A 15,078-nucleotide genomic window follows, 5' to 3' on the forward strand; every position below is an offset into this window, starting at 1 on the left:
GATTTTGTACTACCCTTTTATAAAATAGTAAGAATAATGACAGTAACAAGGAAAGAAACACTTCTGTAAGGCCCAAATTACACAATTAAAGGTATGCTTGACACCAGATATGAATTTGAAATACTCTTATTAAGAAGAAAGTTGAAGTATATTAATTGCATAATTAAAGGATTTGAGGCCATATCCTACAAATATAAAAATGTGATAGAAGGAAAATATTTTTGTTCCAATGACCCCAAGAAGATGTTCAATTTATTACATAAAATAACTTTCAAATATGTTGCTAAATGCAAAACCCACCCAGCTCTGAGAATATGTTTGTTTAAATGTCCTGGCTGGTACAGAGGTGCCAGATTCTCCTGTCAGATGAAAATAGGCCACACTGAGAACTTTGTACTGATGCATAAAGTCCCCTACCTCCCTCTAGTGGATGAAAAGGAGTACACTGCTTTCTATGAAAGAGCTGCTTAGAGCTTTTACTTCATATTTGAAGGTACCACAAATTCCTTTCTCTTTCCATTTCATATATAGTTCTGCCATGTATAAATGTATTTCAAATGATAGCACTATTGATGCATTATTTTAGAGGAATACTTTCATTTCTCTTCCCTTGTCCTGTGGAATGTAGCTTAAAGTAACCATGAGGTAGTTTGTAGAGAAAGCAGTATATTTTAAAAAGTAACTAATGTAATTGGAATAAAAAACACGACAAATTTAAATCTCACCAGTCCTTCTTGACAGCTAAACCAGAACTGTTTATGTTTTGGAGCAAACTAAATCTTGCCAAAAGTACTGTTTTACTTTTTTTTCCCTTCTTGCACTAGAAGTACATAGTCATGGATCTTTTGTTTGCACCAATATTGCTTGTCTCCTATACAAGACTGTGTCATTGTATTACAAATACAAGAAATAATCAATATTGTTTTAATTATGCAGATTTCATCTATTTTCACCCTCTTAAAAAAAAAACTTTTTTTAATAGTTTGTAATGTGTTTTACATAATTTAAATAGTAGGAGAGAAATATACTTAGTAGTGTCTGCTAGCTACTAGTAGGGTTTCCTTCTTGAAACTTGGCCTTAAAGCCAGTCCAGGCTTCCACCTACTCCTGCAAAACTTGTATGAGTGGGAAGATCTACAGGTGGGTTCTCACATCTGTGGCACAGAGAAGCCAGGCATCACAGCACAGCCTTCATTGTAGGCTCCAGGAAAAGTGGGGGGCAAAGTCTTTGGAGAAAGGAAAGGACTCTTCAGTGCCCTGAGGGAAAAACACTTTTCTCATTAAATCTGAGTAAGCAGTTGAAACTGATTGTCACTCCCCCTCACAAAAGCAAGGAAAGTTCAGTGATGTTGCATGTGAGGTACCTCTATAGAAGCACACAGAAGCACATAGAATCACTCAGGTTGGAAGTGACCTTAAAGATCATTGAGTCCAACCACAACCTAACCATACTACCCAAACTCTAACAACCCTGAACTAAATCATGTCCCTGAGCACCACATCCAAACAGTTTTTAAATGCATCCAAGGATGGTGACTCAACCACTTCCCTGGGGAGCCTATTCTAGTGCTTAACAACCCTTTCTGTAATGAAGTTTTTCCTGATATCCAACCTAAACTTACCCTTGTGCAACTTGAGGCCACTTACCCGCATCCAGTCACCTGTCACCAGTGAAAAGAAACCAATCCCACTCTCACTGTAAGCACCTTTCAGATACTGGAAGAGAAATCTGCCCTCAGCCTCCTTTTCCCCAGACTAAACAGCACCAGTTCCTTCAGTCACTCAGTTTGTGGCCATTTCCCCTTGTTCTATCACAGCGCACCACTGAAAAGAGTCTGGCCTCATCCCTTTACCTCCTGCACCTTAGATGTTTACAGACATTGATCAGATCCCCTCTGAGTCTTCTTTTCTCAAGCCTGAATAGATCCATGTCACTCAGCCTTTCCTCACACAGGAGATGCTCCAGGTGCTTTATCATCTTTGTGGCCCTCTGCTGGGGTCTTTCCAGGAGATCCCTGTCTTTTTTGTACCAGGAAGCACAGAACTGGATACAGGAGTCCAGGTGAGGTGTGACCAGGGCAGAGTAGAGGGAAAGGATCACCTCCCTTGACCTGCTGGCCACACTTTTTTTAAAGCACCCCAGGATGCCATTGGCCTTCTTGGCCATCACTGCTGGCTCATGGCCAACCTGTTGTCCACCAGGATACACAGGTCTCTCTCTGCAGAGCTCCTCTCCAGCAGGTCATTCTCCAACCTGTACAGGTGCATACAGTTATTCCTTCCCAGGTGCAAGACTCTACACTTGCTTTTGTTAAACCTCATCCATTTCCTCTCTGCCCAGCTTTCCTGTCTGTCCAGGTTTCGTTGAGTGGCAGCACAGCCATTCCTCCCAGCTTCATATCATCAGCAAACTTGATGAAGGTGGACGTTATGCCCTCATCAAGGTCACTGATGAAGATGTTGAACAAGACTGGACCCAGCACTAGTTCTGTGTGTCCACTTCTTACCGTATGCAGCCCCTCCTCTGTCAACAGGGCCTAATGTGACTTCCCTTTTGGAGGCTCTTGGTGCTGCACGTGTGTTGTTACTGGAGACTTGGGATTGCCTGGATACCCACAACATATTGCATCTTTCTCAGCTATGGTCTGACGATGTGAGAGAGAAAAGGCTTATATCGTCTGCTGGATCTTAGATATATGCCCTCTGTCTGCAGACTACCTATGGCCTCACAGGCTGCAGCACTCCTAAGCATGTAAGTTATTTCACCTATTTGCCTGAGCACTTTATGCTGCTCTGCATGGCTCATTATTTGTATTGCAGGACTGCCTACCGCAGTAGTCTGCAAATTAGGAATTACAACTGGGAGCAGAAGTATAGCAGAAGATATAAGGGAGTGTTATAAGAAACTGAGCTGCTGGTGTTGTTTTTTTTTTGCTGTATTTGAGGTTGCACACCTGGAGGCGAGCAAGAAGTGAAGCTGCAATCATAAACAATTTGGGAACAAAGCACATGGTCTCTAGTAATGACTAAATCCTAATAGGCAAGGCAATGTAGAGATAGCAGTTAGGGACAGAAGTATATAGCTTACAATCTGTGTAGCTATTTACTTAATTTAAAAAGGTGGGGGTGAAATGGTATTGCTTCACCAATATAATGAATAGTCATATAAAGGTCTGAGAAATAAATGCCAAAAACACCTCGGACAAAGACCAGACGCATTTTACTTCTCTGGGAGTTTCCTAATGGCAGTTTTCACAGTGAGAAAGATAAAATTTTTCTACGCAGACACATCACTGTCTGAGAACTCCATTCAGGAGACTGATGCATTGCAAACTGTTAAGAACCATATTTCAGTAAATCAAATAAATGTCTAATCAGTTCCTATGTATTACACACAGCTAGTTCATATTGTCCACAAAAGATTCAGGCTTTGTGGAAGGATTTTGCTCTCTTTTCTATCCCTAACTAAGAGGAAATAATCTGATGAGTTCATACTTCATTTCAAAGGGTCCTCAGGGTGTAGTCACAACAACTATGCTAGTTACAATTCTATTAAGTGGCAGCCTATGCAACATAAACTACTGATATATGCTTAGAGATTTCAAATTATCTGTAAAACCTTAAGAATGGACGAAAAAGTCTTATACATTTTAAAGATTTTCATCAAAGTAGAGTTCTAATGTTTTCAAGTCCTTCCATGTTGTACAATTTTGACTGATATCACTAAATTGCAAAGCTGTAATTATACTCCTATTTTTAGTCTAGCTTTTAATATTAATTTGTTGCTTATATAACCTCAAGTGCATAAATCTGTATATAATTTTTGCATCAGGAAACATCCAAATAGACAAGATTTGAATTCATAAAACAATATTAGCAGAACAGATTAGTTTTAGAAGTATTTATTAACAATACAATTGTGTTAATATTGATAAAATTCCTATGGACCTTGGTATGGCACCAAACAGAACTGAGATATTCTCATATACAGTACTAGACTGCAATCATTGTAGTAAATTTGGTCTTGGGAAAGCCCTCTGATAGTGCTATGTTCTTATCAGACTTTCTCTGTAATTCTCCACAGCTTTACACAAAGCCTATAGTTTGTGATTAGTCTTGAGTGCCGTACAGCCAAGTACCAGACTCTCTTCTCATCTCTACCAGTTATTTGCTTTGTCACCTCCATCAAGTTCTCAGATTGATTCTGGGTAAAATTACGTATTGTGAAAACTATAGTATGTTTGTCATCTCCTTCAAAATAGATTAATTCAAACCTATAATTCCACAGTGCTCTCAGGATCTTCAATCTAAATAAAGAACTGGGAAAAAAAAATGATATCAAGGTAAATTTTGTTCTATAGGAACTACTCTCTCCAGTGAAAAAACCTTGCAAAACGTCTATAGTTTGAAAGACACAGACACATAATTTTTAAAATCATTCTGATTTCTAGCCATGTTAGAATCTTTTTGTGATATAGTAATATTAGTTGCAATTATTGATGTCATAACTGTGGGAGTATGGTGTCTGGAAGTAGTATATTAATTAGATAAATCTTAATTTAAACACAGCTATACTGGGGAGGGAAAAAAAAAAAAAAAAAAAAAAAAAAGGTTTTTGCTAGTACATCTTAGGTTGTTGAAGTGAAGCCAGCATGTTATAGTTCTGAAAGCTGCATTGAACTTAGTAATGTTTCTTGATTCAACTGTACAATAAATCTTTTTCTAATGACAGCTAAGACTCTGATCTTTCATTTCCCTTCACTTCTCTCTTCTGAGATTGTCCTAGTTTATTTAGATTTGAGCAGTTCTCATTGCAGTCATACTTGCAAGAGTTTTACAGCACCAAATCATAGCTGAAATTGTAATAAATCAAGGATTTGATGGCTTCTCAAACAAACATTTTCTAGACTGAAGGCATTTCTCTGAGAAAGTTGATAAAAGGTAGTTAAAATGTTTCCGCAGATCAATGTTGTGGCAGTGCACAAAGTTCTGACTGTAGAGGGATTTGCAGATCAAAACAAAGACTGAAACATTGTACAGAGTTAAACAAGAGTCCTCAAAAGAGGAAAGCTTATTTATCACTCCAATAAACAAGTTGGCAGCTTGTGTAAGTGTAAGTGTAGATTTCCTGCAGGCCTTCAAAAATAGCTCATGTGGTAAATATCTCATTAGATTATTTTGAAGACCTCAGATAAGCATAAACTTGTGCAATGAGTTACAATAACAGAGAGATGATAGAACAGCTCCAGAAATACTCTGCCTCTCACATCCTTTAGGCAGACAAAGAGCTTGTTTAGAAATGAGTATATTTCCTTTGCAGACAATACTGAGTTGGGAAGGAGTGTTGATCTGCCTGAGGGGAGAAGAGCACTACAGAGGGACCTGGACAGACTGGATCAATGGGCCAAAGCAAACTGCATGAGTTTCAGTGGGGCCAAGCAGTGTACCGATGGGCAGTTGGCTGAATATGAGCCAGTAGAGTGCCCAAGTGGCCAAGAAGGCCAATGGCATCCTGGCTTGTATCAGGAATGGTGTGGTGAACAAGACTAGGGAAGGCATCCTGCCCCTGTACTCGGCATTGGTGAGGCCTCACCTTAGGTACTGTGTTCAGTTTGGGGCACCTCGGTACAGAAAGGACACTGAGGTGCTGGAGCAGGAACAAAGAAGGGCAACAAGGCTTGTGAAGGGCTTGGAGAATATGCCCTATGAGGAGAGACTGAAGAAACTGGGGCAGTTCCTGAGGAAAAGGAGGCTGAGGGGAGACCTTACTGCTCTCTTCCAATATGAAAGGTGCTTACAGTGAGAGCGGGGCTGGTCTCTTCTCACTGGTGACTCGATGGTCTTACAGGTCTTTTCCAACCTGAGCAATTCTATGGTTCTAGGATTCTATGAAGCATAGGAAGTTCTTCACAGTAAAGGTGACAGAGCACTGGAACAGGCTGCTTAGTGAGGTTGTGGAGTCTCTGGAAACGATCAAGATCCTCCTGGATGCCTACCTGTGCAACCTGATCTGGGAGCCTGATTTGGCTGGGGAGTTGGACTAGATCATCTCTAGAAGTTCCTTCCAGCCCCTACAATTCTGTGATTCTGTGAACTGGAAAGAGTTCATCAATGTGCTCCAGGCACAGACAGTCTCCTGGGCTGTGTCAAGATTAATAACTGCAAGGAATCTTTCAGCTACCCTAGGCACATCCTCATTTACCCTACACCAGGATAATGCATGCTAACTTCCTCTCAACGGGTTTCATTTCAGTTTCTGGGGGGTGGAAACCAGGGCATCCGTGACAGAAAGAGGTCAAGGCATTTTTTAGCCTAGTTCCAATATAAATGATCAAGGGACAAGGACTTTTGTTCCTTTAAGTCTTATAAACACAAGCAAATATGTAAGAGTCACCGCCTATAGTCATTTTTTAACAGGAAAAAATATTATCTACCCTGTGAGTGAGTCCAAACATCCATCCACATCACTCTGCCCAACATCAATACACCAGTAGTGTTTTGTGGGACTAAAGCCCAAGTTTGTTAAGAGAAGCTTCTGGAGCCTCACAGAAGTGCAAGGCATAGCAGACAGGAGTCTGTCCCACAAAGCATGAGCGTGCCTAAGCCTGTCCTTGACAGCCATTCCTTGCAGACAACTCATGCAGGAATATGTCCTTGCGTATCTTCAGTTCACTGCATAAGAACAAAAAAATAATTAGATTGTCCTTGAAGATGTAATTAAGGGCTTAACTCTCTCTTTAAATTCTATTATCACAGAATTGTTTGAGTTGGAAGGGACCCTTAAAGGTCATCTACTCCAACTCCACCACAGCTAGATCAGGTTGCCCAGAGCACCGTCCAGCCTGACCTTAAATGTCTCCAATGATGGGATATTCACCACAACACTGGGCAACCTGATTCAGTGCCTCCCCACCCTTACTGTAAAAACAACTTTGTATGTCCAATATAAATCTCCCCTTTTAGTTTGAAACCATTTCCCCTTGTACTTTAACAGCAGACTCTGCAACAGAGTTAGACCCCTCCTTTTTTACAGCCCTCCCTCCCCCCCCCACCCCCTCTCCCCTCCATAGATACCAAAAGGTCTCTATCTGGTCTTCCCAGAGCCTTTTATCATCAAGATGCAAATGCAGAGCAGCACCACTTTAGAAGGTGGATTTAAACTCCCATAAACTGGGAATAAGTAAAATTATGGGCAAGCCTCCAAACACCAAGGAGGCTTTCCAATGCTGGGTAAAGTTATGTAAAATGATAGCATTCAAGAGAGGATTTTGAAATGATGCTGGGTAAAGTTATGTAAAATGATAGCATTCAGGAGAGGATTTTGAAATGAAAGGTTCTGAAAAAAATAATAGCTCTTACAGAGATCAGAGAGGATTTTCACAAAATCTGACATGGAAACAGCCAAAAGTATAGCCTACTATATCAGGAAGAATGTTTAAAACATCAGATAAGCTGAAATATATCTTCTTAAAGTTAATAAGTATTTTCACTGTTGTTATTTACACAGCAAAATGATGTGCTGATTTTGAAAAATCTTCTTATATCTTTAAAAATGCTAATGTAAACAGTGAGCAACCCTAGAGGTTAAACAGGCTGGAAGATAACAAGGAATTGAATGCTGTGGTTGTTTTGACTCGTCACACTTAAATAAATAAGATTCCACATATCTCTTCAAAGGTGAAATTTACTTTCTATGAGAATCATATTTTTTTCCCCAAAAATCTCTGCATGAAAATTCTTAACCATAGTGTCTCTTCAATTTTTTTTTTTTTGTTAGAATTAAATACAAGGAAGCAATGCCTAAATTAGAATAGATAGAGAAAATTCTCTTTTATAATAAGTAAATAAATAAACAAACTGTTTGTATTGGGCAGAACTGCAAAATATCTCTGCCTGCCTGCTGCAGCAAGGAATTGTTAGGCAGCAATTCTTTCAAAATCCTTAGCAAAGATTTACAATTGCATTCTGCTATTATGCACTTAATTGGCAGAACAGCATTCAAAAGAAAAAATGACAGAAGAATATGATGAAAAGAGAATATTTAAAAAGTCCTTAATTTTACATAACTTTTAACAGTGTAATTAACAGTAATTATGATAATTAACGGTTCTGATTTTGATTAGTATGAGAGAATACATAAATATTAAAACGTGATATTCTTGTTTGGGAAAATATGCATGCCTGGATCAGAGTGAGACATGGACAGAAGGCCAAGATAATAATTTTCTCTTCTTTCCAAGATCAAGATTAAGGAAAAAAAAAAACAACAAAAGAACTGGAAATCACTTAGAAGGGAAGCAACCTTTAAATTCTTTCCTTTCTTAGCAGGTGGCAATTACATTTTATGATTGTTTTCATTTGGGTACTATGCTGCTTAATCATCCATTTCTTCATGTTTCTATCTCCACATCTCAATACTGCTATAGGAAAAAGTATTTCTATGGTGCTGTTCCAAATGGGCTCACTTGAATAATTTGGCCTTACTGGAGAAAAAAAAAAAAAAAAAAGAGAGAGAAAGAAAAAAGAAATAAAAAAGAAAAAAACACTGAAAACAAACAAAATTTTAAAAAGATAGCACTATATTTTTGCAAGTCAGAAGGAAAAGTCAAACCTCAGATTAAAATCTTAGAATTTAAGATTTTAAAAGAATCCTTACAATAAAAACTTCTATTTTCAAGACTTCTGGAGGTATAATTACAGCAACTGAATAAACTAAGCCAGGTAAACCTGTGAATGCCATGAAATGTATCTTCTTCCTCTATCTCTATAAGCAGGCTAGTACAAACTGCAAAATATCAAACTATATTTTTATTCTATTAGATCTCATACTTAAGAAACATATAAGAGATTTTAGGAATCATCCTGTTGCTACAGAGATTATATGCTGTACTCTGCAATGTACTAGACAAGCAAGTTCACATGTTGGCAGTTTGCACAGAGCTGCTTAAATAATTGCATGAACATTTATTACATATTCCTTGTCTTTAAAAGAACACGTGATGTATGAGGATGTCACAGTTTTGTACTTTTGCTGTTGGTATTCCACATCACGACCTATGTGGTACCAAAAGGTAATTAAAGAGTTAATGCTCCAGTTCTGTGGATTGGCAACTTTCCAGATACCTGGTTCACAAAAGAGAGGAAGATACATCACGGGATCTTGCTCATGGACAGGAGCTTCCACCTCTCTCACTTCCTGGCAGAGGGTGTGTGGGTGTGCTTCCTAGCTGCATGCCTTCAAGTTTGCTCAGTTTCACAAAACTCTCTCTTATTTTATTTGATTTATTAGCCTCAATTTCAATTAGATTGCATTACATTGTGTTGTCTTGTATTCTGATATCACAGTTAGTAAAATAAGTTTTCCTCCTTAGATTGTTGCTGCTGTTTTCTTGTGTTTTGTTTTTTTTTTGTTTTTTTTTGTTTGTTTGTTTGTTTGTTTGTTTGTTTTTTTGAGCCCAGCTCCCATCTCTCTACTGTTTCCTTTTTCCCCTCTCCATTTTTGGGGTTAAGGGGCCCACAGGCCTACTGCCCCTCTGCCACAGGCATGGATTGATCTAGACAGCTCCTTGACACAGGAGAAAGCTTAGGGACACTCATTTTATTTATTTTGTTCTTAAATTAGGAGGTGTATTGGGATTGCTTGTTTGCAGCCTGAACCATTGATTGAGTACCAGGTGAGAAGATGTGGCTAACCCAGGGCACACAGGTGCAAGAAGTGAACCCAGGCAACTAGAAGCAGTTGGTTCTTCTCACTCTCATTTAAGGGTCTGAATTTTAAATTTAAGGGTTAGCAGCTAAGGGAGTAGAATCTCTATTAGGAAACTTCAGAAAAAGTAAGTCATTTATTCCTGCTATATCTTAAGAAATACTATTATGAGTATGTTTCTGTGCTGCTAAACCTTTTTATACCTCTAGCTCCCTATTTTCTTACAATTCTTCCTTCTTAAGTCACTTAATTCTATAACTTCTCACGCTTTTTTCTCTCCTACATTTTGTAATATATATTTTCAGCAACAGCCAAACTATAAGCTACACTGTAATAGCCTAGAGCCATTGTAGAGGCAAGTGGAAGAAAGCAGTGTTACAGCCATAAAGCTACATGAGTGGGACTTAGCAGGATGTCTTGGGTTTCTCAGTTCCAGCAGGACTCAATTGAAGCAGCAGATGAGCAGATGAATAACCAGTATCTGCAAGGTGTCATTCTATTTTTTGGTTCTTCAATTCTATAACAAAAATTGTCTCTTCTGGGGCTTAGAGTCAGACTGTTTAAAATGACAGATTAAGTCACTTATGCCTAGTGAAACTCGAAATAAACCAATGATTAAATGAATTAACTATTGATCCTTCTGGGATTTCTAGAACTGATATTCAATACTTCAATGGGAGGATACCATTTGACACTGTTGATGAATTCTACTTAAAATTCAAAATATTCTCTGATTGCAGAAAATGAATCAACAGTATGAAGTTCTCAAAGCCAACTTCAAAGTAGCTTCTGTTTGAAAACTTCTAGAGATGCATCCATCCCATCCATTTCTTTGTTGGCTGGTCATGTGCCAGATGTTCAGCTGGATGAAGAATGAACCTTTTTGCCTGAAAAAGCCAGATGATCTTTCTTCCTTCTATTTTGCTTTCCCATGACCACTATCTGTTTTTCCTTTCTCATTCTGCTGGTTTTATTGATGTCTGGTAATCTGCATGAATTTCCCTATTTTGTTTCTAGCTTCAAGCACACACTGGAAACATCCCTGCATTGGACAGTTTAAATCCTTCTGAAAATATATATTCTCAACAGTATTGCCTCAAACTTTCAATGGAATACACTATATAAAGAAATATGAGTGACTATGATTTTAAAACCATTTGTCTAAACAAAATCAAAGTGAGTTTTCAATTGAAGTTTCCACAGATTTTCTTGCAAATACTATTTAGCTCCTGTGTAACAATTAGTTCACTCTATGACAAAATATCTCTAGCTGACTGCTGAAAGCTACCTTGTATTTATACTTAATGAACATTTACAATGAACAAGGCAATCTACAGAGCCCCAGGATGAGCTCATTCTCAGTGTGAGGTGTGGTCAGCATGATGGGGCAATGTGCAGAATATTCTAAGTTAAAGAGACCATTTCATTGTTCCTTGAAATTCAGAGTTTCTAGTCAATATATCCTAGTGTGTTGAAAAACTACCATGTTTCTAAGCAGCACTGTGAGCATCCCAAAAGAAGTACAACTTTGCCTGGACCTGCCGAGATGTCTACATTCCACATACATCCTTAAAGTGAATGGGATTTGCCATTTTACCTAGATTCATCAGTCAAAGACGTATCACTACAGTAATAATAATCCAAATCAAGCAAGGTGCTTGCTGGACCTTACTGTCACTTAGTGATTTATGATACAGCACATGAAAGCTTAAAGGTAAACCTTATTGTGAATCTCAATGATTTAGTATATAATACAGAACTCTTAGTGTGTAATTCTGTTGTAAATTTGTATTGATTTACTGTGCAATATATAGAAACTAATGGTGTAGCTTCATTGTGAGACTCCTTGCACTTGCTTCCAGTACCATGCAGCTGACTGTGTAACTTCATTGTGAAACAGTGATTTACCAGGGAGTACTGAAGATTTCACTAAGCAGCTCTGTTGTAAGCCCCTAATGATGTGCTCATTCAGCAATGTTGGTGAATAAACTGGACTTGCTGTAACTTGCTGTTGCTGTATGGTGAAGAATTACATGCAACCAATGAAATATTTGTATAGAAATATTTTAATAACTCTATAGAAGACATCATTTAAATTAAAATATTAGCCTCTAATTGAATGAATAAGGTGCCATACAGAAAAGACTGTTTTCTTCAAGAAATATAACACAGGCATAGGTAGTATATTAAGTTTGCCTAAAATCTCCCAGGTTTCAGAAGCCTCAGAGTTTTCCACTTTTTAAAAAAAAATTCTAGTATTGCTAACATACTTCATTATTCATGGAGTCATAGAATTATTTGCGTTGGAAGGGATGCTTAAAAGTCACTTAGTCCAATTCCAATAAGGGGGGACACCACAGTAAAATCAGGATTCCCAGAGCACTGTGCAATCTGATCTTGAATGTCTTCAATGGCAGGATATCCACCAAAACTCTGGGCAACCTGTTCCAGTGCCTCACCCCCGTTATTGTACAGGAAACTTCTTGTGTCCAATCTAAATCTCTCCTCTTTTAGTTTTAACCCATTTCTCCTTGCCCTTTAGCAACAGGCTGCTAAAGCGTATGTTCCATTCCCACTTTCTGCCCCCCTCAGATACCAAAAGACTTCTATCAGGTCACCTCAGAGCCTTATCTTCTTCAAGATAACAGCCCCAACTCTCTCAGCCTGTCCTTGTAGGAGAGATGTTCCATCTCTTGGATCATTTTTGTGGCCCTCCTCTGGATGGATTCCAACTGCTTAATGCCTTTCTTTCTGCCTTAAAAATCTCCAAGATTTTTAGCACTGCCTTTCACCTAGGGTAGACTGGGCCAGGAAGTATTCAAATGATTATTTGTGGTCAACTGATTTTGGTCAGCAACAAACGCCTAATTCCTTGTACATCCTGCCACCCTCCATTAGGATGGAGGAGAGAATTGGAAGGGCAAACATGAGTGGAGACTTGCCAATCGCCTTCCACAGGCAGATCAATGGTCAGCCAGTTTTCCAAGCAAAGTCTACTGTGGAGAAAAAAAAAAAAAATAATAAACTGCCTCACAGTTTTGATTGCTGAGTATTCAGTCTTAAGATATGGAATATGTCTTTGGTCAGTTCATGTCAGCAGTCCTGGCCAAATCCCACCTTCTTGGCCACCCCCAGATTACTCAGTGTGGAGTCAGAAGCAAATAAGGCCTTGATTCTCTGCAAGCACTGTAGGCTGCAACCCTGTAGGTTACTATTGAGAAAATGAACCCCATCCCTACTAGATCTAGTATGTGGTTAAATGATGTATAAGAAAGTAGGTTTCACTGAAGTTGTGGTTAGCACCACCTCTAACACTAATGCAACATAAATTTTCAAATATTGTATAAATATATTGTATAAATACATATATCCCAGTTGATCTTTGGAGATGTTTATCCCTTGTCACTAAGGCCAGTTAGTTCTAGTGAGAACTAACTTCCACACTCAGGGGCACAGCTGAATACCTAAAAATTGACAGAGTGAGCCTGCACCCAAAAGCTGTGAATTTAACTTGATATTCTACAGAAAGACTATGTAAGTGTATATGGAAGGGACACATAACAATGTTGTGTATTACCTGTAATCCTGCATGTGGTAGCAGGTTCCATCTCAGGTATACTTAAGTTTTATAAGTCAAACAAAAAAGAAAAAGTAAGGACATAACATTTACGAGGATGAAATATCATTACCAGTGCAGCATGGGATGGCAGAAAACGCTGTCCATGGATGTTTTCATGATGAGAGCTTAACGTCAGCAAAGAAATCAAAAAGCACTCTTAAATTACAGATTAAATTGAACAACGGTTGTTGCATGCCTTCAATCAAAAGAAAATTGCTCTGCAGTTGCAAACTCATCCAAGTGTCTTCCCTTTCAGCCATGGTTTTATTCACCTTCAACTAATTATTCCTTATCCAGCAGCTGACATCCTGACCGCTGCCTTGCTGAGCTTTTCTCAGGTGGTGAATAAGAGCTTACGTAAATTGAGCACTCTCACCTACTCAGCCCTCTTCACTTCTTTCTCTCACTGCTGAAATATAACATAGCTTAGTGAAACTGCCTGTAGGTAGTTCCTCTTCTCTTTACTTCCTTTACTGCCATATCCTGGGACCATATTTTTCTATTTCCCAAACAGCTTAATTTCAGACCAGTTAAACGAATGTTTTGCAGCAACCATGCCGATTCAATTTTTATTAAAACATTTGGATAATTTTAAACTTGTTTGAGATTTTTACTAGGAAAGGAAATCAAACTAAAGAATATGTTGCAAAGAGTTGAGGGAAGGGGATTGTTAAAGCCTGAATCTTGCAACTTTGTGTTGAGATTGAATATGTGATAAATGTGAGGTGTGGAAGCTGACTTGCAGAATGAATGCTGACTGACTACGTATGTAGTCAGAATTATATATAGAAGTGCCTATCCCCAACTAATATCTGGACTGTATGGCTAAATCTCAATAACCTAAATTCTGCATTTGGGTTCAGCAAACCTTTACTCGGTTCTGCTCAGGAACAGAAATGCAGTTGGAACAAGTGTGTCTAGGATGCATTTATTATGTATTTATGATTCTCCCACAGCAGGCAAGAAATAATGAGTTGGAAAGGAAATAAATTAGTATAGGTAAAATGGCAATCCATATGAGCAAGTAGACTCTCCTCAGCATTTTAATAAGGCAATACTATGAAAGACTTTTCAGTGGTGGCCTACATTCAATTACAAAGTGCTGTTGTTAAATGACATACTTTGATTGCAGCACTGTTAATATATATGAAGATTATATGCATATGTACATACACACAAACATGGATGTATCTCTTTAGATTAACTAAAAATTTACATGATTTTATTAGGAATTGAGATAATGTTTTGAGAAGTCTGAAAATGCATCCTTTAATGGAAAATTCAACAGTAAACTAAGTTTAACTAACCAAGTGGTAAAGAGATGCACTAGCTTTCAGCTACTGTAGTATGATTCTTTGAAATATCATACATACATATACAACATAAATAGGTATATTTTTATGTGATGTTTTGCAGCACAGTATGAGAGTTTGAGATCCCAGAGGAAAGTTGCACAGTGCACTGCTGCCCTCTGGCTGGAGCCTGAAAGAAGACTGAAGATTCACTTGCGTGGATGGTGTCAGCAGTTTGACATACAGGAGATATGTTAATTACTAAATTAAATTTTGTTTTCGTATCTTACAAAACCTGAAGCATAGTTAGATGAATGCCATTTTCAAATTCATGGTACTGTATGGAGGAATCCGTAGATTTTATGTAATTTTTCTGACACTGTATCACAAAGTAGATCAAGACAAATTGTAATTAGGGGTTACAAGATTCTACAAATACCCACTAGTTAAAAGCATGGTGG

The sequence above is a fragment of the Lagopus muta genome, chromosome 2, assembly GCF_023343835.1.
Source record: "Lagopus muta isolate bLagMut1 chromosome 2, bLagMut1 primary, whole genome shotgun sequence".
Classification (NCBI taxonomy): Eukaryota; Metazoa; Chordata; class Aves; order Galliformes; family Phasianidae; genus Lagopus; species Lagopus muta.